The sequence below is a fragment of the Lissotriton helveticus genome, chromosome 2_1 (assembly GCF_964261635.1).
Source record: "Lissotriton helveticus chromosome 2_1, aLisHel1.1, whole genome shotgun sequence".
NCBI lineage: Eukaryota > Metazoa > Chordata > Amphibia > Caudata > Salamandridae > Lissotriton > Lissotriton helveticus.
In genome coordinates, this window is record NC_136059.1 from 1,872,021,665 (window position 1) to 1,872,049,588 (window position 27,924).

Consider the following 27,924-nt stretch of genomic DNA (forward strand, 5'->3'; position numbering starts at 1 on the left):
CCTCTATTTACAATTACACCTCAGATGCTTGATTTTAAACAAAGCTGTCCTTTTATTCATGTAATTTATTTCTTATTGTATGTACTATGTTATTTGAATCGGGATATAACGCACGATTCGCCCCTGGAAGGTCATCTCGGCGCTTGAAAGATAGGGAGGCACTGGTTAGAGGTGGCGTTAGAACAGCCAGGTTTTAGGGTTTTTTAAAATTCCGATAGACTTGGACACACACAGATGACCAAAGGAAGTTTGTTCCAGTAAAGTGGGCCAAGATGGGAAAAAGCTCTGCCTCCATGTTAGCGATGCAAATGCGCAGTGGACATAGTACCAACTGATTGCTTGCTGTCTGGGACATAAAGAGTGAGTCTATTCTGAAGGTACTTTGGGCCAGAGCCTGACAAGGCTTTATTAGCTAGGCAAAGCATTTGAACCATGCTCTTTTGCAGATGGGTATCCAGTGCAGGGCTCCGAGTGTAGGGGCTGAAGGGGTTCTTGACGGACGGTTGTTTACTATATCGGCAGCAGTGTTTTGGACCTCTTGCAGTCTTGATAGGAGATATTCATTTGAGGCGAGGAACAGGGCATTGTCAAAGTCTAAGCAACTAATGACTAGGGCCTGAATTAGAGTTTTTTTTACGTGAGCTCAGCGGAAGACACAGAGGGATTTTCTTGAGGAGACGCATGCTACCAAAGCAAGTTCCGCATATGGAGGGTAATACGGTCCAGCATAGACAGTTAGTCATCTAGGAGTATGACTATATGGTTTGTCTCATACATACAGGACATTGGACAAGAGAACTCTATAATTAAAATTAAATTAAAGCACAACAAGAGACTGGGTAAGAGTATTACAAAGTGATCAGCTCTTAGTGGAAGTCACATAGAAAGCAGCACTTAGTCCCCTATCAAATAGGAAGGTCCAGAAGATAAAACACACATGCTCCAATTCTGCACTAAAACACTACATCCCCTGAAAGCTGAATAATTCTGTCCGAAAAACTTTGATTTTTAACAATAACAATGGCACAAGACAACCACAAATTACATCACTGACAGATTATCACAGTGTGATCAACCTTGGTACATGAACGAACAGAAAAGGCTACCCATAAGGGAATTATCTCAAGTGTATGATGCGTCAGAGTATGAATTCTCCCAGCTATTCTGTGCATTCTGAACCTATTGTGTACCAATACCTTTGGAGGGGGGGGGGGGGGGGGGAAGCAGGACGGAGTCAACACCAGAGGGAGGAAAGGAAGAGGACGGAGAGGCAGCATGTGTTGATATATGTAAAGGCTCGGCAAAAAAGGTCTATGTATAAAACAGAGCTCTAGCGTTTGGTAGGGTTTCCACCCTGTCCCCCATATTTGATCATATTTCCAGAGATAACCCCTGACTTTACAAATTTCCTTCTCCATAAGAGAGCAATGGTCTATACCCTGCCTCCATTCCTGAAAGCTGAAGAGTTGGCGGCTCTCTGGGCCTCTCTGCCTACAGCTATGCAGGGGTCGAAAAATCGTAAACATTTTACTAGATTGACATCGCGACTGGCTTTGATACACTGCCAACGGGCCCTATATGAAGGGAAAATGGGGATGACGAACCCCTTCTTGTATTATTTGGCACCCGCCTTCTGGTGATCCATGATTGGTTTAACAGTGGTTGGTCCGATCCGGCTTACAGACTGGAACTGGAGAGCCTCAGGTTCTCTTAGGTCCAGGTCTTGCTTTATGGGGTCCCAATTCCACACACTTTACCAGCAGTTACCCGTACGGCTCTCTTGGCATGGCATGGCGCTCTGAGCTGCGACACATTCACTGGGACACTAAAAATCACACTACAAACACCTATGTGGCACAACACTTGTGTGCAGGAGTTCAGGACACTAGCGGGCTTCCAGAAGTGGGACCCGATAGGTATAACTTGCCTGGGAGATGTGTAGAGGGGAGGTGGGGGGGGTCATTTGTCCTCCTTTCGAGACCTGCAACAAAACATACTCTTTACACTCTACTCAGTTCTTCAAGTACCTCCTACTCCGACACACCCTAGCCCTCCACATTCCCAACCACACAGCAATCCCCGAATTTAGTCCGCGGGAGGCCAAACTTCTCATAGGGAATTTGAGGAGGGGAGGGGGGGGGGGGGGGGGGGGTGATTGGTGAGAGAATATCCTAAATTTACCGATCTCTGATAAACAATACCCCATTCCCATTAGAACCTCTCTAGGCCCGCTGAGACCGATGGATAGACCCTCTGGAGGGATGCTTTGATGCCCCCTAGGACGCTCACTTTATCGGCCAGGCTCCGCCTCATTCAAATCTACTATCTTCACTGGGCATATCATACCCCGGTGAGGCTGCACAAAGCGCGATTCCTCTCAACCTCACAATGTCCGCGTTGTGAGAAGGAGCCAGCCGATTTTTAACAAATGGTCTGGTCCTGAGCCATCCTCTCTAAATACTGGGCATCGATTGTGTCTGAACTGAGAGGGGGGGTCCACTTAGTCCTCTTGCCCTTCTCATGGGGGTATTGGAGGGGATGGATGGCTCCCCTGCTGCTAAATTGTTTCTGCCATTTTGATGGCCAAAAGAGACATTGCAGCAGCCTGGAAGAACTCACCATCTCCCTCTATCGCAAAATGGCGTTGGGGTGTGGACTGGGGCGAAAAAGCTGTATACAAGGCAAGAGGTTGTCCGGCTAAGCATGAACGTGTATGGGGAAAGTGGATGGGATCGCTGGGTTGACTATCCACAAAGGTGTTGGCGAGAAATGGGGGGCAAAGCTGGGCTTGTCTTTCCAATGAACAGATTTGGGGGGTTTGGGAGGAACCTGTAAACACATTTAAATGTTTTATATGTCGTAGTGATGCAATGTTCACTTTGATGCTCAAAATACCAATCGGATTGTTTATCAAATTAAAAAAATATTACTAAACCTGTAGGTCTAGTATAATGAAAAATCACCTCGACCAAACCATAACGTACTTGATCTCTGTCTCCGAAAGCCGAGCAAATGTGACAAGATAATATTTTGAAGGCATCTTTACTTTGTGAGCAACAAAAATGCCTTTAAAGCTTATTTTCTTGTCACATTTGCTCTGCTTTCAGAAACATAGGTCAAAAGTCCGTTCGTCTTCCTACTCCCAGAAAGGGAGAGTAGACCCTAAAAATAGCTCGTCCTGAATAAATCTGTCTCGCCATAGTAAGCAGGCGAGTGCAATTTTTGAGCCCTGCAAACGTAATGAATGGATTTATACGATTCATTCACACCGAAATTAAAAGGGAAAGCATTTCTCTAGTCTTCGGATGCAAAATATAACTGAACCTAAACTACTCATTCTATGGTAGTTCCCTGGAAACCACAGAAACTCCATTACCAATAACTCACTAACCTGCTGTAGGGCATTCTTCAATCCCTAGGTAACACCCAAACATCACCAACCTCAACAGCGTTCATGTGTCCATTTGAAGTTGAACAGTTTATTCACTTCATGAACTATAGCATGATCTCTACTCTTAGATTTAGATTTAGATGTGGATTTGTAGAGCGCGAATTGCTGCCCGGGGGCGTCCAAGCGCTAACAATAACCAGAACCTACCAGAGAGCAGAGAAGGAGGAAGGTTGATGTTATAGGGGTGAGTTAAAAAGGAAGGTCTTAAGCTGTTTGCGAAACACGGTGAGATTGGGATTGGCTCTGAGGTGCAGTGGCAGGGCATTCCAAGTTCTGGAGGCGTTGTGGGCAAAGGTCCTGCCGCCGGATCTGGATCTTTTTATTCTAGGGGCCACTGCTAGAAAGGTCTGGCTGGAGAGAAGAGTTCTGTTGGGTGTGTAGTGAGTGACTAGGTCGCGGGTAATACTAGGACCAGTGTCCCAGAAGGCTTGATGGGCGATGCACATTGCTTTAAAAAGAATTCTTTGGCGAACCGGTAGCCAATGTAGGCTAACCAGTCCGGCCCTCACTGATTGTCTGCGAGGGATCTCCAGCAGTAAGCGGGCTGCGCAGTTCTGCACTGTCTGCAGCCTGTGCAGGGTGTACTCTGGGGCGCCGAGATAGAGCACATTGTTGAAATCAAGGCGTGATTGTATAAGCCCTTGTATAGCCACCTGTTTGGCTTCCGTGGGAAGGAGGGGGAAGATTTTCTTTAACATCCTCATAATGCCAAAACAGGTGGCTGACAGTTTTGTGGCCTGCACGTTGAAAGATAAGGATCTGTCCAACCAGACTCCGAGGCTCTTGATATTGTCTTTGGGAGTTGGAGGGAGACCCAGACACGGGGGCCACAGGGCGGCGGGGAGGCAGAGATCTGGGGGGCCTAGGAGCATCAGCTCCGTTTTGTCCCCGTTCAACTTGAGGGAAGAAGAGGACATCCAGGTCTTCACCTCTTCTAGGCATTCTCTGAGCCCACCTGACGCAGGTCGGTTGGCCTCCTGCGCCAGTGAGACCACCAGCTGCGTGTCGTCCGCATACGAGATGATCTTAATCCCGAAAGGACGGACGACCTCAGCCAGTGGCCTCATGTACAGGTTGAAGAGTGAGGGGCTCAGAGAGGAGCCCTGGGGGACTCCACACTTCAGAGGTCTGCTGGAGGAGACGGACTCACCCTCAAAGACTCTAAAGGATCTGTCCTCTAGAAAGGACTTGAACCACGACCAGGCTTTGTCCTTAATCCCGGCACAGGACATACGGTGCAGTAGGGTGTCGTGACGGACCGTGTCGAACGCTGCGCTTAGGTCAAGGAGGATCACTGCCACTGACCCTCCTTGATCCAGGATTTTTCTAGCTTCCTCGGTGACCATGAGGAGGGCGGTCTCGGTCCCGTGTTTCGGTCTGAAGCCCGTCTGCGTGGAGTCTAGTAAGTGATGGCTTTCCAAAAAGTTTACTAGATGATGATTTACATATTTTTCTAAGATCTTGCTCACCCAGGGGAGCAGGGAGATGGGGCGGTAGTTACCCAGGTCAGTCGGGTCTAGATTGGGCTTTTTTAGTAGAGCTCTGACCATGGCCTGCTTCCAGACGATCGGGACAGTGCTAGAGGTGATTGATGCATTTAATACCTCCCTAATTATAGGCAGGGTGATCTGGGAGGCAGCCATTATTATGTCTGGCGGGGCTGGGTCGTCAGGGGATCCGGATTTGACTCTCTTCGCTAAGGATTCAAGGGTTGTGAGGTCCAATAGGGGAAAGTGAGTCAGAGTGGGTTGAGGTAGTAGGGGGGGGTGTAGTGCTGGGGGTTTATTGGATTGGATAGAGGAGGTGATGTTTTGGGGGGGTGAAGGCTGAGTAGATAGTGTTTACTTTCTGATAGAAGAATTCAGCAACGTTATTGCAGTGGGTGGTGGATTTTTCGACCTGCAAGGCGGGGGGAGGTTTCATTAACTTTTTCACGATGTGAAAAATCTCCTTAGGTTTAGACTTGGCCATCACTATTCTATCGGAGAAATATGTGGCCTGGGCTGTTTTTACTTGCGTTTTGTATTGGCTGATAGATTCTCGGTAGCGGGTTTTATTGTCTACCGAGTAATCTGAGCGCCAACGTCTTTCCAATCTTCTGCATAGACGTTTCTTGTCCCCGAGAGAGTCTGTATACCAGGGGGCAGTTTTGTGGGGGCGTTTCAGCGTAGTTTTACTTATTGGGAGTGTTGTGTCTAGGGTGTGTGTGATCCAGTTGACGTAGGCCTGGTTGGCTAGGCCAGGATCCTCGTGATCACGGGGTTGATTCTTCGGTGTAAAAGGAGGCCAGTGGTGAAATTGATGAGCTAGTGTAAAGAATACCGGAAAGCTTTCAGAGCAGATTTTTAGTTGAAGAAAATTATTAATTTGTGTAGCATGTGCAATCATAACTAAAGTTTAATCAGCAGGTATACAGCTGCTCTGTAACAGCGAGGATTAAATATCTTCAATTACTGACCAGTAAATAATCAAAGCGATGGGGCATCAGATACATTTAAGTTAGAAGACTAATTGTCTGGGCTCCCAGAGCAGACATAAGGAAGTAAAACGTGTCACCTGACTACTCAACAGTAATATGAATCACCATCGGAGCTAAATGATGTAGAGGGCTGTATATTAAGGAAGGTCTGCTTGGTTAACTCTGTAGTAATGTTACCTACTTAATACATAAACTAGCAAAAAGACCATAGACCATACTGTAACTCTGGCAGATGGCAACCTATGTCGGTACTATGTGAAAATAGAGCTGAAAATATCAAGGATGTTGAAATCCTATAGCTGGACACCCGGGACATATTGTTTGGGGTCAAGGGCGACACATTTTCATGGGTTATTTTGTCCTTGGGACAAGGAGGCCCAACCCCCTGCAGCACAAACCCCTCTGGCTGACTTTACAGTACCACATTATGGATCGGGGAAAGGCATTCCCTGCAGTTAATTTAATATTTGTGTCCATGTTGTAATACTGAAAACTTGTATTTATGGTTCATGAATGCAAAGCCTTTATTATTAGGGTGAGAGCTCTAAGTAACTGTTGTAATCCCAGACTGCACTACTGACAGGGATTCCAGGATAAAAATGTGTACATGTTTTCAATGTTTAGCAATATGAGGCTATGTATACTGCTCCCAGAATGCCCTTGGATTAGATGCAAATATTTCTAGCAGCTTGAAAGCAAGATTGATTGTTCTTTGCTTTCAAAATAAAATGTTCACAAAAAAATGCAAAAACATTTCGCTAAACTACTGTAACATTTTAGGTACCATTTCATTGCAGCATCATTTAGTAAAATGTGCTGATGTATGCTAGTATTTTTAAAAAAATATTCATAATGGAAAGTCAGTGTAACCAGTTTTAATAAGATTATGGGAATCATAAATAAACTAGCACTGGTAAAGCCAGAAGGTCTGAAATTGTTGGTCAGCCTTTTGGTATTGTCAATGCGTGACTTGATTTGGCATGGTTTTGGTAAAAACCTTGTTGGTGTGCAAGCTAACGGACCCTCACTATTATTAAAAAAACAGGCAAAAGCAAAAATTGTTTTGGTCTCAAAAAGCTCACAGTGCCACAGTAGTTTCTGCCACTGAACAAAACTACTGTGTGTCGATATATTCCTCGTTAAAGAACAGAATTCTGTCACTCACAGTGAAGCTACGCAATAGGCAGAGAGAGACAGAATTTTAATAAAACACGAAAGGTTATGGTTAATGCCATGCCTTATTAGAGGCCCAATTATTAAAGAATGTCTTCGCTGTACCCATGGTATATATCCTTGCATTAATATAAAGCTTTTGTGAATTCATAAGACTTTGCAGAAGTAGGCCAAGAAATAATACTCCTAGAAAATATTTGTGAACTGTATTTTAGCACTAGCAAATATGCAGGTGTACATTTGCTCATGCGAAAAATCTGACTGTTTACAAGTTCACTTTCCCTCCAACCACTTTTTCCCCCAACCTGGAAGAAGTTTATATCTGCCATTGTCAGGAGTAAATTTCCAACCTTTCCCAGAATGGGAAAAGATTAGAGAAGGGTTGGTGAAAACCCTTAAAACATGCAAGTTACTAGGTTTGCACAGACTCAAAAGGGCAGTCCAACCCTGAAACTGTTGCTTACCATTACCTTCAGCCCCAGTATGTCGATCTGCGGAAACCTGGCAACATAAAAGAATTGCTAGAATTGAAACCCTACTATGGAAGGAGCCCTGGCATAATCAGTGAGGCTATTTCAGAGCTCTTATATAATGAGATTGAAGCCATAATTTGTCGCCGCATTACATGGCACAAAAGGGACAAGTGGATTTGGTTACAGGAAAAGTAGATTTATGAAGCAACCTGCCCCATGGACAAGTACATATTTTATTAAATTCCACACCCCTGAAATATTGAAATCAGCCAGTCTAAGAAAACCAGCATCTAAAGACAAGCAAAAGACAAAGCTGTGAAGAGAAGGTTTCTAAATACACTAGAGTAAATCTTCCAGAAGACAACTAGTTTCACTGTAGAGTGCTGGCAAGTTTGATAGCCCAGTTATCCACCGCGAGGCGGGACCAGGCTCGCATGAGCTTGGTAGTGGGTACAGTAGATGAGGGTTTGAGCGCGGTCCAGCTGATGGGAACCATGAAGTGGTCTGTCCATGGCAGGGGGATAGGTGGGCCGGCTAGGAGATCAGGGCAGTTGCTGAAAACCGGGTCCAGCAGGTGGCCCTTGACGTGAGTAGGGGTTGTAACACGTTGGGTAAGTTGCAGGGCTGCTAGATCGTCTGCTACGGTGGCGGCTATGTGGTCTAGTGAAGAGTCAAAATGAAGGTTTAAATCGCCAAGCAGAGTAAAATTGGATGTGGTACTGACTCGTTCGGCCACACTTGAAGGTAGGTTTCCGTGGAACTGCTTCGAGGGGCCAGGGGGGCGGTAGACAAGAGTGCCTGAGAAGCAGCTGTTGGGTGAGAGTTCGATGTTATAAGCAAGACTCTCACAATCCGGGATGGTTTCAGGGGCAACTCTGCAGTGATACTGTTCTTTATAAATAATTGCCAGATTGAAAAGACTCTTACGGTATTTTCAATCGCAATTAGATACAAATGTGTTGCATGAATACTATAAGTGGAATAAAATACAAAATATTAATAACGCAGCCTGCTTTGGAATTCAAATACTAAAAATAAAAAATATTTAAGATAGTATTTTTTTTTTTTTAGGATTCAAGTACAAAAATCAAAAAAAAAAGTTTCATACAATAAATTGCATCAGTGTAGTGTATATGAATTTTTATCTGGTTTAAAGAGAGGCTGTATAGGTCTGAAGCTACTCCTGATCCACATCTCAAGTAAATTTGAAGTAACAGGTTGTCTCGTGTAAAATGACAGTCACAGAATCCCAAATTCCCCTTCGGATTAGTGGTAGGGAAAACATTCATTTTTGTTAACCTCCCTGAGCAAGGATGATTTTGTGGTTTTACATTTATGGTTTTCCAAGAATCAAAAACAATTTGTGAAGAAGGAAGCTGGCATTAACACAAGAAGGAAAATGGTATTAATTCAGGAGCAATTTACTGTGCATAGGTGTGCACTGTGACCTACTCTAAGCAAGATACAAAGTCAGGAAAGAGCTGCAAAAAGGTTCAGACAACAAAGAGAGACACTTCTGGTATCAATTCCATTTGATAACCCCTTAAAAGAAAGGGAAATAAATTGGAGATGTTAAACAAATTAGCTTCTGCTCTCCTGCACTCAGGGTCATGGCAGTGTTTCCCTCTTTGCCAGTCAGATGAATATCAATACTGAAAGTAGAATCATGTCAAGTAATTTGTGTGCCCTTCATATCCTTTACCCTCTTTAGGTGGGTGGTCAAATCCCTTTCTCAAGCCTTAACTCATACGGGCTGGCCCCTCCTTGGACTGTACACCAGGCCTTGTGATAGGTTCAAGAATCAAATTAACTATTCGATTCTTGCTTACATCATTATTCAGGATTGCAATCAGTATGGCCACTGATTCCTGCTTTGAAAGCAGAGCAGTATGAATATTCTTGTATATGGATTTTCCATTAAAGCCATTAATTCAGGCATATAAAGATTATTTTTCTTACTGTCGAGAATACTATATTTTGTGTTCTTGTCATTAATATTATATTGACTCTCCTCACTTTGCATTCATGAACCCTGTGCCATTAGTAAGATTTTAAATAGCTCGTCTTCATGAAGTTACAGATAGTGCAGCCCACAAATGTCTGTCAAAATAATGAAGTATAGTATCAATACACACTCATGCATCACCCTATGAAATTACTTATAATGCTGCTCGGGGGATTGTACTGTACTAGAGAAAACAATAGAAAATACTAAGTATGTTCACACAATTCAAGTCCTTTTTCCTCACTGTGCAGAAAAAGAGACTACTAACTTGAAACGATCAGTGCAATGAATGCAATTTTTTACTGGGCAAATTTGAAATGTCACTAATCCATCACATTGGCGACTGTGAACCAAAAGCTGCTCCAGTATCATAGTACAACATTATTTTATTTCTGTATCAGAGACCAATGACATCTGTGAGGAGAGAAGATGCTGGAACTACACAGAATGGTGGAGAAAAGGAGTGCTCAGACCTCAGTTGTGTTCCCTGCCAGGTAAGTTTGAAGTAGATACAGATCTCGTGCTATCAGCACAAAGGCGAGGAGAAAGGAGTATGAATGGTGGAGAGATATGAAAGCGACTCGCTTTTCAGATTTCAAATCAAGATGAAAAACTATGCAAACAAAAGTAGCTACAGTCTGGGTTGAGACTGCATCACTCTACTTGGGGAATCCGTTTAGATTTTTCACTCAATTGGACTCTTTTCTAGTTTGCACTTGAGCATCATGGACCAACTTAAAGATATTCAATTTCTGTTCCCCATGTGAGGCAGCCAAGTAGTTTTCATTATACACTGGGATATCATATCCCCGAGACCTCTTTTATTAGTAGCATGTGACAACAAGACGTCTAAGGGGTCCCCGTTCCATCTTTGATAGCCCATACCTTCCCAGCGCTGGTTTGTATCTTCCTAAACTTCCCACCTGTACAACCAGACGCTATAAAGTAAGGTACAAGTACTTCTGAATAATAAATGTTTGAAAAGAAAACATGCCACTATCCAAGTAAGTGGTTTGAGTGAAAACTCACTAAAACCTTAAGAAAAATGTACCACCTGCACCTTCAAGGAAACTAATGATATATTTTACCACAGAACATCTTTATTTTTGTAGTTTTAAGTGGCTGGTTATATTCCTTCATGACAGCACATAGACCTCTTCACAAGTGTTGCCTCCTAATGGGACCTACACCGTGCATTTTCCAGGTGTTTGTTGGAACCAAGCTTCTTTGTGTCTACAAAGCAGTAAGGTAACATCACTTACAAAAGACAGACTTCAGGTTCTCTGTACAGCCCGTGGAACAGGTTAACAGATTACTCAATTACAGATCACCCACAAGGAAAGAAAAAATGCATACTTGAAGACTAAACAATCGTGCCAAAATCTGTAAATTATTTGAGTGCTGCCAGAATGATCTGGCTTTCTAACCGGACCTCCAGAGTATTATTCAGTCTTCCAAAATACTGCTTTTAACTTCAGAGGCACAAAACTCCTCTTTTTCGAGGTAGACCATACAGCTATTATGAAAAAGCTGTGCATCAAACTAAACTTTCTTCTTTGCACACCAACACAACTTCAAAGCCTAAAGGATTCCAGATAAGCTTAGTCAATTATCTCCAAATGTGATAAAAATAGGATTATATAAGTGCACTATGCAACAGCATTCCTCTGATTGCACTTAAAATAACGTAAGTAAGCAACTTGGAACCTAATACAGCAAAAAGGTGCCACTTCTACACCAAAAAACATATTTAATCCCAGCAGTTTTTTTTCACATATGTGTATATGATTACATATGAAGAGGAGGGTCAATAATAGCCCACACACACAGTATAAAGACATGGGCCGAGCAGCTAGCATAGAGAATATGCTCATTGAACTCTCCACAACTTTGAAATCGAACTGTGTTGTCCATGATTTACATTTGTTGTCGCTATAGTAAGCAGATACTCTAACTTCAAAATAAATTCTATTACTTTAATCTTGCTCTCTAACAGAAGTGGTTACAGACACTTCACCATAAAGAAGTTGATTAAAGTATGTACAACATAACCCAAATAAAGTTTTTCAACAACATGTACAATTTAATATTAGCCCTGTTCGATAAGCAGACAAATATCCATGTTGCACAACTTCATAGGCTTACTTGACCAATTACAATGGCATTCTTCGGTGTAAAAGGAGGCCAGTGGTGAAATTGATGAGTTAGTGTAAAGAATACCGGAAAGCTTTCAGAGCAGATTTTTAGTTGAAGAAAATTATTAATTTGTGTCGCATGTGCAATCATAACTAAAGTTTAATCAGCAGGTATGCAGCTGCTCTGTAACAGCGAGGATTAAATATCTTCAATTACTGACCAGTAAATAATCAAAGCGATGGGGCATCAGATACATTTAAGTTAGAAGACTAATTGTCTGGGCTCCCAGAGCAGACATAAGGAAGTAAAACGTGTCACCTGACTACTCAACAGTAATATGAATCACCATCGGAGCTAAATGATGTAGAGGGCTGTATATTAAGGAAGGTCTGCTTGGTTAACTGTGTAGTAATGTTACCTACTTAATACATAAACTAGCAAAAAGACCATAGACCATACTGTAACTCTGGCAGATGGCAACCTATGTCGGTACTATGTGAAAATAGAGCTGAAAATATCAAGGATGTTGAAATCCTATAGCTGGACACCCGGGACATATTGTTTGGGGTCAAGGGCGACAAATTTTCATGGGTATTTTGTCCTTGGGACAAGGAGGCCCAACCCCCTGCAGCACAAACCCCTCTGGCTGACTTTACAGTACCACATTATGGATCGGGGAAAGGCATTCCCTGCAGTTAATTTAATATTTGTGTCCATGTTGTAATACTGAAAACTTGTATTTATGGTTCATTAATGCAAAGCCTTTATTATTAGGGTGAAAGCTCTAAGTAACTGTTGTAATCCCAGACTGCACTACTGACAGGGATTCCAGGATAAAAATGTGTACATGTTTTCAATGTTTAGCAATATGAGGCTATGTATACTGCTCCCAGAATGCCCTTGGATTAGATGCAAATATTTCTAGCAGCTTGAAAGCAAGATTGATTGTTCTTTGCTTTCAAAATAAAATGTTCACAAAAAAATGCAAAAACATTTTGCTAAACTACTGTAACATTTTAGGTACCATTTCATTGCAGCATCATTTAGTAAAATGTGCTGATGTATGCTAGTATTTTAAAAAAAATATTCATAATGGAAAGTCAGTGTAACCAGTTTTAATAAGATTATGGGAATCATAAATAAACTAGCATTGGTAAAGCCAGAAGGTCTGAAATTGTTGGTCAGTCTTTTGGTATTGTCAATGCGTGACTTGATTTGGCATGGTTTTGGTAAAAACCTTGTTGGTGTGCAAGCTAACGGACCCTCACTATTATTAAAAAAACAGGCAAAAGCAAAAAATTTTTGGTCTCAAAAAGCTCACAGTGCCACAGTAGTTTCTGCCACTGAACAAAACTACTGTGTGTCGATATATTCCTTGTTAAAGAACAGAATTCTGTCACTCACAGTGAAGCTACGCAATAGGCAGAGAGAGACAGAATTGTAATAAAACGCGAAAGGTTATGGTTAATGCCATGCCTTATTAGAGGCCCAATTATTAAAGAATGTCTTCGCTGTACCCATGGTATATATCCTTGCATTAATATAAAGCTTTTGTGAATTCATAAGACTTTGCAGAAGTAGGCCAAGAAATAATACTCCTAGAAAATATTTGTGAACTGTATTTTAGCACTAGCAAATATGCAGGTGTACATTTGCTCATGCGAAAAATCTGACTGTTTACAAGTTCACTTTCCCTCCAACCACTTTTTCCCCCAACCTGGAAGAAGTTTATATCTGCCATTGTCAGGAGTAAATTTCCAACCTTTCCCAGAATGGGAAAAGATTAGAGAAGGGTTGGTGAAAACCCTTAAAACATGCAAGTTACTAGGTTTGCACAGACTCAAAAGGGCAGTCCAACCCTGAAACTGTTGCTTACCATTACCTTCAGCCCCAGTATGTCGATCTGCGGAAACCTGGCAACATAAAAGAATTGCTAGAATTCAAACCCTACTATGGAAGGAGCCCTGGCATAATCAGTGAGGCTATTTCAGAGCTCTTATATAATGAGATTGAAGCCATAATTTGTCGCCGCATTACATGGCACAAAAGGGACAAGTGGATTTGGTTACAGGAAAAGTAGATTTATGAAGCAACCTGCCCCATGGACAAGTACATATTTTATTAAATTCCACACCCCTGAAATATTGAAATCAGCCAGTCTAAGAAAACCAGCATCTAAAGACAAGCAAAAGACAAAGCTGTGAAGAGAAGGTTTCTAAATACACTAGAGTAAATCTTCCAGAAGACAACTAGTTTCACTGTAGCCTCCAGTACGGAAGAATGAAAATTTCTCTCAGTAATCTTTCACCTCATGCTGAATGTCATCTTTTGTTGCTCTCAAAACAGTGTAAAATTATATCATAACCAGATTGAGATTTGTTTAAATATTGTACTCACTGAATTGATTACGTAAAATGTAGACAACTTTGTGTATGCCAAAATTGTATCCTACCCGATATTCTTTATTTTAAGGCCATTATATGTTGCACACTATTCACCCGAAAATACCAGAAATTATTGCATCTGCCTGATTACAATTAAAATAAAGATGATAAATACAGGTGATGGGTTGCTATTTATTCATACACATTTTACACCAACACCAGAATGGAACAGTATGGCTTCTGTCTAACAACTCATTGTTATTCACGACCAGCCCAAGCCAACATACAGAACATTCACAACTGCAACCACTGTTGTTCCTAGCACACCCTCAAATGGTAAAATCAACAGAGTATGTTGGGAAACCATGCCTCCATCTTCATGGTCCATTTCCAAAACAAAATGCAAAAGGCACTAGTGTTGTCAAAGGCCTTCTAGAATGTCTACTGAGCCACTTTATTGGTCATAAATGACTTTACACAGCAAGAAAGAGAATACAACATGACAAACCTTACAGTTGATACCAAACATGGAAAATAGCAATCCGTAGTGAAACTTACCTTAAAATGAAATTCTGTGTTTAGGCTGTACAATGCGTGGTCTGCAGATCAAGTTGCAATATGGCTTCTTCGTTGGCAGCCTAAATAGAAAACATTCTTTTAGATGGTGAAAATTAATTAAAATACTCTTACTCTGCTCATTCTTTACCAACCACACTGAGTTTAAGGGACGGGGATTTGGAAAGCTGGATATAAAAACGCAAGATCAATGGGATTACACATGGTTGATCTTTAAAATGCTGGCCCATTATTAACAAAAAATCCCACCCTATTTGTCAGGTCATACACTTCCAATCATTGCACATATTATGTGCCTCTGCTGACATTTCAGCCTCTGATGACTTTACTCATTTTATTACCCTTACTTCGGTTGATTTAAATAAAGATTAATTAATTAGCAAAAATGGCTGAAGAGACAACTGGCTTTAACAGACAACTTTTTGAAAATGGTGGAAAGGAAACTCATCTAAAATTAGATTTGACATAACAACAATGTGGACAGTACCAGTGATAAAGCTGTACATGTTCAATTTTAAATAAAGCCCCAAAGATTGTTAAAAGTCCAGAACACCAAAATGGGCCAAAATGTGTTTCGCAAAGTAGCCGATTTTTTGTAGCAATATAAATATCTAGAAGGTACAGCAGTAGTAGCAAGCCATTATACGTCTTCCATATTTGAACATAAAGTAGTGCAAATACAACAAGCAGTGGCAAAGCCAAAAGTGTTGAAGGCCACTGAGAGGTTGAGGAGGATAAGGGCTGCCGTCTTGCCCCGGTAGAGGATGGCTCCGATGTCGTCCGTTGCAGTTGTCAGGGCGGTCTCCATGCTGTGGTTGGAGCAGAAGCCAAACTGGGTGGAGTCGAGTAGGTTTTTTTTTTCAAGATGGTCTGTAAGCTGGCGATTGTTGGCTTTCTCCAGTAACTTGGCAGGGAAGGGGAGCAGTTAGATGGGGGGGGGGGGGGGGGGGGGGAGGGGGTAGTTTGCCTTTGCATGTTTCCAGGTATCAGGGATGGTGGCAGATGTGATGGATGAGTTGAGAATGTTGGTGAGCATGCGGCTAAATTTGCTCCTGTCCCAGGTTGAAGGCGTGGTGGGGGCAGGGGTCTGTTGATGCTCCAGAGTGGATGGAGGCCATTATCGCTGTTGTGAGCGGTGTCCAGTCACTTAGCTGTGGGAGTGGTCCAAGTGCGTCAGGAGGTGGGTGAGGTCAGTTTGCTGGGGGTCAAAGTTGCTGTAGAGGTCTGCTATCTTGTTGTGGAAGTAGTTCGCCAGGTTGTCGCAGAGGGCTTGGGAGGGGATAATCATGGTCTCAGTGGATGACAGCCAGGAGAATTCTCCAATGAGGCTGAAGAGTTCTTTTGTGTGATCGGCGTTGGCCTCGATGGGGGTGATTTGGACATCCTTGAGATGGTGGTGGTATTTGCAGAGGGTACCTTTGAAGATGGTGAGGTCCGAGGAGTTCCTGCTGAAGCTCCAATGTGTAGGTGCAGCTGCAGATCCATTCAGAGAAGTTATGGATGTCTAGCTCAAGGTTACTGGTGATGTGTGGGTTTGGTGGTTTGGAGGGCGGTAGTCCATTGGGTTTCGGCGATATTGCCAGGAGAGTGGGGTGGGGAGTAGAGCGTGGAGAGCCTGCGATGGCGAAGTGGACAATGCTGTGGTCTGTCCAGGTGAGTTTGGTGGCGTGACTGAATCTGATTCGGTCAATGGCTGTAGAGATGGAGTCCGAGGTGTGTCCTTCGCAGTGATTGGGGCTGATGACTAGTTACACAAGTCCGATGTTGCTCATGCTTTTCAAGAGGTTGATGTAGTGTTTTGAGTCTATTGCCGGGGTGGGGTGGGGGGGGGAGAAATCAGAGATGCCATTTCAGAATCCGTGGCGGTATCCCAGAGGTCTGTAGGTGAGGGTTCCTCTGATGGTGGTGTTCGCATCGATTCGGATTTGGAAGTTGATGTGTTCCATGATTGATGAGGTGTTATCTTCAATGGTGGTGCACTGGAAGGACTCCTTGTGAATGATGGCGATGCCTCCTTCGTGTTTCTTGGCCCGGTCTCGGTGTATCATCTTGTAGCCAAGGGGTGATGCTGTCACGATGTCAGGAACCGAGGATGGTGCGAACCAGGTCTCAGTTATGAACATCACTTTGGGGGTGGTGATGGTGTCCCAAATCTCTGTGGCATTCTTGCAGAGGGATCGAGAGTGGAGTAGCATGCACTGGAGGTCGCCCGACGGGTTGGAGGTTGGCTGTATAGGTATGGTGAGGGTTACAATGTCGCAGATGAACCGGCATCGGTGGCAGGCAAAGGGTCCTTCCATGTGTTTTGGGGCAAACATGCAGCAGTTTTTGTTGCGGCCCTTGCAGGTCAGTGCTAGGAGCTTGGCTGAGGTGTAGCAATGAGTGGCAGGAGATCCAGCATTCCTGGTGCAGGACGTCGTCCAGGCACAGATGGTTGCAGACGGGCTTGCCTTTAGCACGCCGGCGGCAAAGCAGCCTCCTCAAGTAGTCCTGGGAGTGGCCGGCGGGAGGACAGAAAACCAGCAGGTAACAGGAGCGCCAAAAACGACAAGAGTGCAGAGACTCAGTAAAGCACAAACAGTAACAAACAGCACGACAGCAAGGGGTTAGGCAACAACAGAGAAAACCAGTGTCAAGTGAAGTACCAAATAAAATACTGGCACAAAATACAATGAGGAGCTGGGCAAAAGACAAGTCACAATGGCATAAAACAAAATAACAATAGCACAAGTGGTGGGCTGGAACCAAACCTAGGAGAGCCTCGAGGGCTGGGGCCGAGGAGTCGTACACAGTTCACAGCGTTATTCCAACAGCCAGGGGAGAGTGGCACAGAAGACCAGCATCTAGGGCTAACTTAATAAAATTGTTTTAAATTTGTTGCTGCTCAAGTGATGTAGGTTGGATGTTTTGTCTGCCTCTGTAGACCTACAGGCTTTGCAAAGGATTTTGTCGATGTTAGCCAGCTGAATCATTAATTCCCAGCCCTACCTCAATGGCACTGGAAACCATTACTGCAGATGACATAAGCTCCCTTTGGCATGTGTATAGCGAGCTATTCTCCATACTTTTGTAAAGCCACTTTAGCACAGCACACACAGGCTTGGTTCTTTCAGTAGGAGAGTGTGGCTTATTTTACCATCCATTCAGTCCAGAAGTTGTATGTATAAGGTATTTATATGTAAACCTAAATGAAAGGCAGCGGAGCTCTGTATATTGTCATGGCAGAGCCATCACAACATATGATAGAAGTAGTAGCTGGTTTGAGGAGTATTGCGCATGAGGTTTCACGTGAAAGTGTGAATCGATGTCTGTAAATCAAGTACCTCAGGCAGCATCGTCTGTAGCAACCCGTCAAGTAACTCAGGGCTCGACAAATCTGAAAAATGGTACTAGTCCTGCAGGTCTAGTACCATGGAAAATCCCCTCGACCTGACTGCAACCCACTTGACCTCCGTCTCTGAAAACGGAGCAAAAGTGACAAGATAACAAGATTTAAAGGCATCTTTATTGCTCATTCCATTTGTGAGCAATAAAAATGCCTTTAAATCGTGTTATCTTGTCACTTTTGCTCGGTTTTCAAAAACAGAGGACAAAAGTTAGTTTGACTTCCTACTCGCCAGAAAATGCGAGTAGGACCTAAAAATAGTTCGTCCTCATCCATTCTCCCTCGCAAATGCGAGCGGGCGAGTGGATTTGTCGAGCCCTGCAAAAACTGAAGTCATGTGATCCAGTGTGAAGAAGATGAAGTAGATTACTCGCATACCTGCTTTCCTTGTCCCTGAACATGAACTTTTGGAACACACAGGGCAGTCGCAAGACTGTGCACGAACAGTTCCGTTTACAAAATACAGAGCTGTAAAGTGATGTGTTTGAATATATGGTTGCGATTATTATCGTTAAACATTGTGCCATTGGTGGTCGCACATGTGAGTTTAGCTCTCCAGTGGAAGCAGTTGTAACGAGGAGCAGGGAAGCTAAAGCGGGACTTAGAGGGAAGGAGACGAAAAGAGCAGCAAACAACGCAGAGTACAAGCAGAGATGAGGAATGGGGTGGGTAGAAAAAACAAAGTCGCCCTCAGAAAACAGCAAATGTGATGACAAGATTTACAGGGATGTTTACAGAAACGGCGCTAGAAGCATCAACAGTCCAAAGAAACAAAAGGGAACCTTTCCAAAACATGGACTGAAAGAAACAAAAACAAAAAAAATTGTGCGTATACACAAACTAAAATACACTAAAGTGAAAGGATACAAGTAGTAGGCCCTAGCTCCGTGGGAGGAAGCAAGAAACAAGAGAAAGGGGAAAATAAAAAAAAATAAAAAAATATTGCCCACATAGAGCAAGTATCAATAATGCATGGGCATGAGTAAATGGAAAGCACTATTAACTTCAGGGAAAATAATACAACTTATTAGTAATCACTGGGGTGAGGAATTTTATAAAATATCTACTTGTCCAAGGAAATGCTTCAGAAATGTACTTGCTCTGTCTTTTGGTCCCATGCCAAGAGGTGCGAATGATGGCAGGATTCTAATTATATAGTTTAGTTTTAAAGGGTTTTATAGCGCTCTCTCTTACTGACTAGTATCCTGGCGCGGTGGAGAAGTATGTGGCAGGTTTGCGGGGGCAGAGAGAAAGAAAAAGAAAAAAAAAAAGAGAGAGCTGGGAGAAAGGGGGAACAATTAAATGGCCGCATTAAACAGATGAGTTTTCAACCCTTTCTTAAAACAGGTGATAGACTGGATATAAAAGCTCTGATAATAACTTATGTTTATGAAGGGGCTCATGGTACATCAGGGCTAGGATTCCGGCAAGGTTCTAATTTTGCCATTTTTCTGCAAATCTGTATAGAGCATATTATAAATTGATCAGAGAGGAATTAGTATACCCTCATTCCTGAACCAGAATGTGATGAGAAAAACAGACTGTTTCAATAGACAGAAAATCTGGCCAGCAAAACGGCAACCTGGAATAAGTTTATATCTGCCATTGTCAGGAGTAAATTTCCAACCTTTCCCAGAATGGGAAAAGATTAGAGAAGAGTTGGTGAAAACCCTTAAAACACGCAAGTTACTACTTTTGCACAGACTCAAAAGGGCAGTCCAACCCTGAAACTGTTTCTTACCATTACCTTCAGCCCCAGTATGTCGATCTGCGGAAAGTGGCAAAATAAGGGAATTGCTAGTATTCAAACTCTACTATGGAAGGAGCACTGGCATAATGAGAGAAGCTATTCCAGAGCTCTTATATAATGAGATTGCTGCCATAATTTGTCGCTGCATTACATGGCACAAAAGGGACAAATGAATTTTGTTGCAGGACAAGTAGATTTATGAAGCAACCTGCCCTATGGACAAGTAGATATTTTATTAAATTCTACACCCCTGTGGTCTTACTCTAGGAACATTATATAGACATATTTCCTGGCAAACACTCATCTTTCACAGATAATGGAGCACTGATGTAGTACTGTAGACTGAAAGTCAAAGGATTTGTGCTAGATTGGTTTGGACCTACTTAACAAGTAAACAAAATAGACATAACACTTGCTGTCCTTGACCCCAAACAATATGTCCTGGTCATCGGGCAATAGAATTCTGTACCCCTGCATTAAAAGCCATACGTTAAAATTAAAAAACAATATAGAGGATAAAGATTCATTTGCTTCAGAAACCACCAAAATATACCTAGTCCTAGCAGTCACTCACTCATCAGCCATATGTTATTCAAATCAACTAGAGGAAATAAGATAAAGCACCCAAGCAATAAATAAGGACATACATAGTAGTGTATAATAGTTACCCAAAAAATTACAACCCCAATCTAACTTGAAATTGCAGGGAGGAACCAATACTGTATATAGAATATTTTTTTTCCTGAATAGGAGAATAAGTCAATGATGTAGATTCGTTTTTTCCATCCTAACACAGCATGATTACCTTGCTAGCACATCAATTAGAAGTGTGAGCCAACTAAGCTTTGGGCGTTCACTTAGCAATCAGCAGAGCTTTTTCTATTCTAAACATTTTCATATCCATTGATGTTAATGTAAAAACTCCTGAATACGTAATGAAAATGACAGCTTCATGTTTTTTTGTTGTTGAAATGCAGTGTGAGAAGCATGCAGCCTCTTGGATAGTGCAGCTCGTTCAATATACTTTAGTCGGCTAATATAGCCATAAAAGACGACAACAATTAAAACATATAGTTAAAAAAACAAGTAATACAAATAGTGCAACCAGAAGAATAATACAAAGCGCAATAAAAATCCATTAAAACTTACAATAGGAGCATTGCCACTCTATATCAAATAGCTCTTAATTCATGACTAGTTATGGGAAGAACTAGATAGGAGTAAAGTGTACATTTCCATATACATACGGGGACTCCAGAACGTCATTAAAAAATGGGAAGAATCTTATTTTAACCCCCTAGTTCATTTAAAATTATATTAACAATTATTTTTGAGACTCATGTATTGCAATTAAAAATCTTCCTATTGAACATACATTTAAAAAGCTCATATCAACAGACTAAGAGCTTGATCCGTATTAATAATTTTAGAAGTAAATAAAATAGGTTTTAAAAACTGCTTTTGTTCATCTAGGAACCACAAGCCGTCCAGCAAGATATGTAGGCCAATACATTTTACCTTCAGCCCGCATGTACACAAGCCCAGTTCATTTGTCATTGCAGTTTTTATCTTCCTGTCTGAATTACGTGGGTTCTGGCCAGCTCTAAATGTCAGTACAACGTCTCTAAGCTTAGGACTTCGCATGGTCTCAATTTAAGGGAACATATGATCATTGACCCACCCTTTTACCAGGAACTGAGTGGACGGTTTGCTCCCCAAATAAAGTAAATCTTCTTCTCAAGCCTCTTTGACTATAATAGGGCGTAGCTCCTGTTTGGGGATCTGCTGCCCTAACTTCCATTGCTCTGGTTCTAGTGGTAGTCTAATGGAAATCTTAACAAGCATTAGATTAACTTGGGATGCCCAACCAATTCAATCCACTTTCCTCAAGTGGAAGCAAGAAGCTGTTTCACACATTTGCCCTCCTCAAGATTCCAATCCAATTTATAGCCTAAAGATAGAACCTCCACTCCAAATTGGAATTTTGTGCGGACCATTGCATTAAAGGTTGATAGAATTGGCTGCATTTACGGACCTCCATATTTCTGCTTGAATTGTTTTAGGCTCCCTACTGAGGACAGTGCCTTTTCTTTTAGTGATTCTATATTGTCCCTTCAATTTAATTTGGTATCGAACCACATACCCAAATATTTATATTTGCCCACCACCTCAACTTTGACTTCTACCAATTGCCAATTACAAATTCCCTTTCCTTTCCCCAGCACCATTATTTTAGTCTCTTCTAAATTGACCATAAGGCATTTATTTAAAATATAATCATAAAAGATATCCAGTTTCTTTTTCAAGCCCAATTCTGCCATGTCCACTATCACTAAATCATCAACGAATAGCAGACAAGGGGTGTGGGTCCCGCCATCTTAGGGCTTAAACCACTGGCATTACATAACATATTTGGTAAGTTGGACAGGAACAATGAAATTAACAGTGGGGTCAGAACGCAGCCCTGGCGTAATTCATTCTTTATCTGTATTTTCTTTGATAGCGTCCCAAGGATATCGAAGATTACCCTAGCCCAGTTCTGCATGTGCATTTCCTGAATTGTGAAAGTTCCGCTTAATTGATCCCAAGTCGCCCCCAACATATTCCACAGTAACTTGCGATCGACCAAATCAAAGGCGGCTCGGACATCTACAAGCCAGCAGGACAATCTGCCTCGTAATTAGATAGTCTATGGGCAATGGCAAAAAAGGCTAAGGCAATGACCTATTGTTGAGTGGCCCTCGTTAAAGAAACCTTGCTCTATCAGGATCAAGTTATTAATCTCTACCCAGGCCTTCATTACACCTAGCAATATCTTTGAGAACACTTTCTACACTACATCCAGCAAGCTAATAAGGCAATAATTCTGTGGCTGTGTGGCATCCTCCTTTTTTAGGTCTCGCCTGAGCCAGCGCACGCGCTACTCTTGCGAGACTTTTAGTTAGTGGGCTTCAAAAAGCAGACCACCGCTTTTTGTGAGGCATGGAGCATGCGGTTACAAGCGCACGCGCTCCTCGCTCCACCTTTCCGTCTTGCGATTCAGCGTTCCTCCCCCTCCCCCACCACAGAGCACATCTCTTTTTTCCAGCTTGTTTGCGTTAGGAGCTTCAAAATGCAAAACTTAATTTAGGCGTGATTGTGTGGGGCGGTTATTAATGTTCATTTGCACTGAGCGGTCGCCTGTGACGGCGGCGTCTCTTTTGACATAAGAGTGAAGTGCACTTGGAGAGCACTATGAGAATGCCATGGCATGGGTATTTTATAATCAGCGATTTCTTTTAGACCTCCCCGTAGGAAAAAATCTGCAAGAGTGCAACACCTCTCTGATGGCAATAACACAGGAGTAGAAATATTATAAATGGATGGTTAAAAACAAGATTTTTTGTATCTATCTATAGATTCTCTTTTGCACACATGGGGATTACACAAATGTACTGTAGTTTGTGGTACCGTGCAGGAACCGGCTGTCGCAGATGTGGCTTCTCTTCTCTACCCAAACTCCTCCCGCTTCGCTCTTGCTTCCGAGCATTAGCACACTAGGGGTACGGAGATCTTGCCCCACCCCTTTTGTTTATTGCCGTGCACTACCCCCAAAGCATTTTGCTTTGGATCCCTAGCTCCTCCGGAGGGGCCGGCGCGAACATTTCCGTAAAACCCAACAAGAAGCACAGAGGGACTATTAACTTGAACAGACACAGTATTATGGGGAACCATAACCGGTTTCAGAAACGGGTTAGTTAAAAGCGCATCTTTTGCCACTAGCGCTATTAGCTTGGATTCCGTCAATACTTCAGGACAGATTATTTTCCCTTACTACAAACACAGGTGGTCCCAACGTACTAAACTGCGCTTCTCCTTGTGATCTCACATTTTACTCCAATTACTTTCATAGAAGAGCACTAGTTTAAAGCCTCGGGCCCGGCCCTGCACTGCTCACCCTGACGTCTGTCTCTCCCAATACCAGGTGCGTCTTGTTCTGCCCCCCTTCTCTCCCTTCGTGTTTTTGTCTCCCACCACTATGTATTTTTTTTTTCCATCCTTCACTCCTGTGCTGGATGCCACCGCCCACAGCCTGCTTGTTCTTGTCTACTTTATTAAACTTCCCCTCCCTTACTCAATTCTTCCATCCCCCAAAGCCTTCCATTATATATGTTCACCCCTCCCCCCACTCCCCCTGCTGCATCAGTGCAGGAAGCAGCAAACTAGGGACAACCTCCCAGACAGTCAAGCCGGCAGGTTCCACAGCTGGTTCAGCCCACTGCCTTTACAGTAAACAAAAGATCATATATTGAGTGGCAGCAGTCGGACAACACCTTTGGCGCACAGCCGACGACCCGGATGAGCAAAAATTGTCCTTATGGTTTTGCTCCCCCACCCCTTTCTCTTCGTGTGAACAGCCTTTGGTTCCTGTCATATTGCTATTTTGCCATGGTGAACGTAACCTTTTTCCTACTTTAATCACCATTTTCCACCAGCTGCTGCTTAGCGCGCGCGCCTACCCCTCTCACTTGTTTACTTCTTCAAGTCTCAAGCCCGCCCAGCTGCAAGTGTTGTTTCCTGTCTGTGCTCGCGTGTACTTCCCCCCCCCACCCCTTCCATTTATTTTTTTAGCTATGTTCTACACTCTCTCTCACACTGACACGGCCCAGATCCCCCCCCCCCCACACACTCTTAGCTGCTACAAACAAAGTTCTGTCCATTGGAAGGAAGTTACTCAAAACATTCCCGAAAACATCAGCACTGAAGACACTGGTGGAATTTCAGTCAAAATGACAATTCCCTGTGAGGGTAAGGGGAGGCAAGCTACTCAAACGACGTCCTCTTTGGTAGTTTATGGCAACATACATGTAAGCAGTAAAAATCAAGGAGGCCCCCTACTGGTTACGTTCAGGGACCAGGGGAGAAGAATTGAAAAAATAACAGGAGGTCCTACGGGGAGCCACAACAAATGGTATCCAGTTATCACAACTACCCATAAATTGCCTGTCCTTTATCAGTGATACCAATCTAACAAAAAACAACCTCTGAATGCACGGTGCCAATAGGTGCAAGCTACTAGTAACACCCAGTATACCCCAAATCACAGTGTCATATTGGTACAAACAACATTATCATATTTACTAAAGGGAGAAGCAACAGTGGAAAAACGAGATATCCGTACGTTTATAGCATATATATTTTTTAATCAGTAGTTTCATAATCCATTTTAAAAAAAACAAATAAATGCAATATAATAATCATACACAGTACATAATATTATAAAAACACAGTATGTAACAATTCATAAAATGTTCATGAGGAACAGGTGTCGACGCGGCGTTTCGGTAATATATTTAAAACCTTCTTCAGGACAGTTTCTGTTAAGGAAACAAACAATTACTATTTGTACAGTTCCACAACACGTCATTTTTTATACACTCTAACTTTCACATCCCTATACATTACATTTTTCTGTTAATGTTTTATTCAGACTTAAACATTGTAAAGGAGCATAATTACTGGGCACTTGATCAGAATCAAGAGAGGTATTTATTATTGGTATCATGAAAAAGGGGACAATGGGGTTGTATTTATCAAAGGTGGCTTGTCCACTTTATGTGGGGCCGAAATGTCTCCGACATACTCTCTGTAGAATGAGAGCTTGCTTACCTCAATGTCTAAGATCAATGATTATCTGTTGTGTTGCGCTAGGACGGTGTCCTGGATGGAGTACAGCGGAACAAAGCCAAATTCTTAAATTTTTGGCTAGTCTTGATGATAAAACAATCTGAAAATATTACAAAAATTGCCAGGGTATCAATAAAGACTATAATGTATTATCACTAGTGCAGTCTTTTCTGAAGGTCTTAACAAAACGGAAGGCAATACCTTTCTTTATTGTGTGACTGATTCACACTGGTTAAACAGGAGCCACCGATATCAGATTAGTATCTCAATGGGAGTATCTGGAGTAGAAAGGAAAAGAGAAAGCGATATAGGGAGGTCCACTATATCTCTACCTTTGATACGTCTTAAGTCTCTACCTCACTCTTGTTTCTACTTACCATGTATCATTATGTGGCAAATCTATGCAGTCACGGAACTTTTATATTGGTTACTCGTGTTAGCACTGTCTCATAAGGGGAAAGACCTCCCTCGTTTTCACCGATATCTGTTGAAAGAGAGCGTGCTTTTAGTCTCCACATCTGTTTTAATAGTTTATATAGATATTTTTAAGATTGCACTTTTAGTGGCCATATTTCTCATGTGCAGTTCAACTTCGTCTGTATGGGGTCAGTATATGGTTGCTGAAATGCTGACTGCCATAGGGATTAATACGTCCATATAAGTGGTATATTGATGGCTTTTTACATATAACTTTTATCTAACTCAGCCAGTCGACCGGACGACATACTCAAGATTACACGTGCGTCTGGATTCGTATTAAATAACTTAAGTCAGGACAAAGTATCTTGACTGACAGCGAGTTATCTATCTGACCTCACGGGGACCCAGGCTTCTTACCTTTTCACATCGGGTCGGCCTCCCTGCTCCTGTTTGTCCAGCGTCTCGGGGATTCCAAATACCATTTCTCGATCTTCTAGGTATTTTCAGCTTATATGCAAACCTGCCGCTCATTGGTTTGTTCTGCTCTACGGCGTGATAGGGCATTTGCCGATCACGTGCTGCCTGAAACTTTTTTTCTTCTCAAAACTTTATTTAGTTATTCGAACGACTCGTTATCGTTTTATTAGTAATTCTTCTACAGCAATCCAATAACTGCACTATTTAATTCAAGATCGCTGTGGATGGCGGTATTGGGATTAAAATTAACGCGGTCGCCAGCGTGTTATTTATATACCTATTGAAGTTAGTTGGTGTCTAACAAAACGTGTAATACCGTGGTATTCTGTTGTGACAAAGAGATAGGGAACTACAGTGCAGTATATTGCCACTCTACGGTATAGTCTGCTACTATTACATAACCCTATTCTCGCCTAGAAAATACAGCATTAATTAGTGATTATTTTAGTTCAATCGATCATGTGCTATGTCAGTCCTTAAGATCGACTTTATTTAAGAAATCACATAATATATAAAATACGCTGATGGTGTAAAGAGTTTATACAGCCACCATCTGTCACCACTGTGAGATGAAAGTCTTAGTTTGTCAAATGTCAATAGTCCTATACTATGCGCTCCCAGTCTTCTCTACTGTTTAGGCCCTTGCGGACGCTGTTAAATCTTGACATGTAGAACTGCTCGCGCTTCTTTCTTTTTTGATTAAGATCACCACCTCTAGTGTTGATGGTGACAACTTCTAAACAGCACCATTTCAAATCGCTGGTATTATGTTTCATATTTAACCAGTGTTCTGTGAGCGGCGCACCTTTCTTGTTAGTACGGAGGGCTGATCTATGCTCATTCATTCGAATGCGGACTTCCCTCGAGGTTTCCCCGATGTATATCAGGTTGTGAATAGTTCAACATTCAAACAACCATTGGTATGTTTGATTGTTAGGTCAAGGAATTCGCAACTTTGGGAGTCTAGGTGTGATGTAAACCTTAGGTTATCATCCCCTAAATTGAGCCAGGCAATGAACTCTATGAGCGTATCTCTGGATCGCGTCCAGATGAAAAAAACATCGTCGATGTAACGGGACCACAGACACATTCTCAAAAAATGGGGATATCTGATTATATATGTGTTGTTCTTCAAATTGTGATACATATAAACAGGCCAGGCTGGGGACACATGTGGCCCCCATGCTGGTCCCCTTAGTTTGTCTATATAGATCTTTGTTAAATAGGAACAAATTATGTTTAAGTACCAAGGTTACACAATCGATGATAAACAGTTCATGGGTGGTGTGGTCTCTATCTTCAGTATTAAGAATTGAGTTGATCATCTTTATCGTAGCGTCTTGCGGTATATTTGTATACAACGCCTCGATATCCAGAGTAACTAGCATCTGGGTATCGGGGTTGTATTCTAAGCCTTCTAGTTGTTGAATAATTGCCGTAGTATCTTTTATATAAGCCTTTTGGGCTATCACTAGAGGCTGTAGAAAAATATCGGCATATTTGCTTAATGGCTCAGTTAATGAGCCAATGCTTGACACTATGGGCCGC

The 27,924-nt window shown here is 42.4% G+C and overlaps 1 protein-coding gene across 3 annotated transcripts in view; it reads right to left on the minus strand.

The window, feature by feature from the left end:
* Nucleotides 1-27,924, minus strand: part of ELF2 (E74 like ETS transcription factor 2) — a 578,592-nt gene that overhangs the window by 535,853 nt on the left and 14,815 nt on the right. For all 3 annotated transcript variants that reach the window (XM_078676779.1, XM_078676782.1, XM_078676781.1), the window contains exon 2: nucleotides 14,660-14,739. The gene's annotated coding sequence lies outside the window, so the exon portion shown is untranslated. The remainder of the gene's footprint in view (nucleotides 1-14,659; nucleotides 14,740-27,924) is intronic.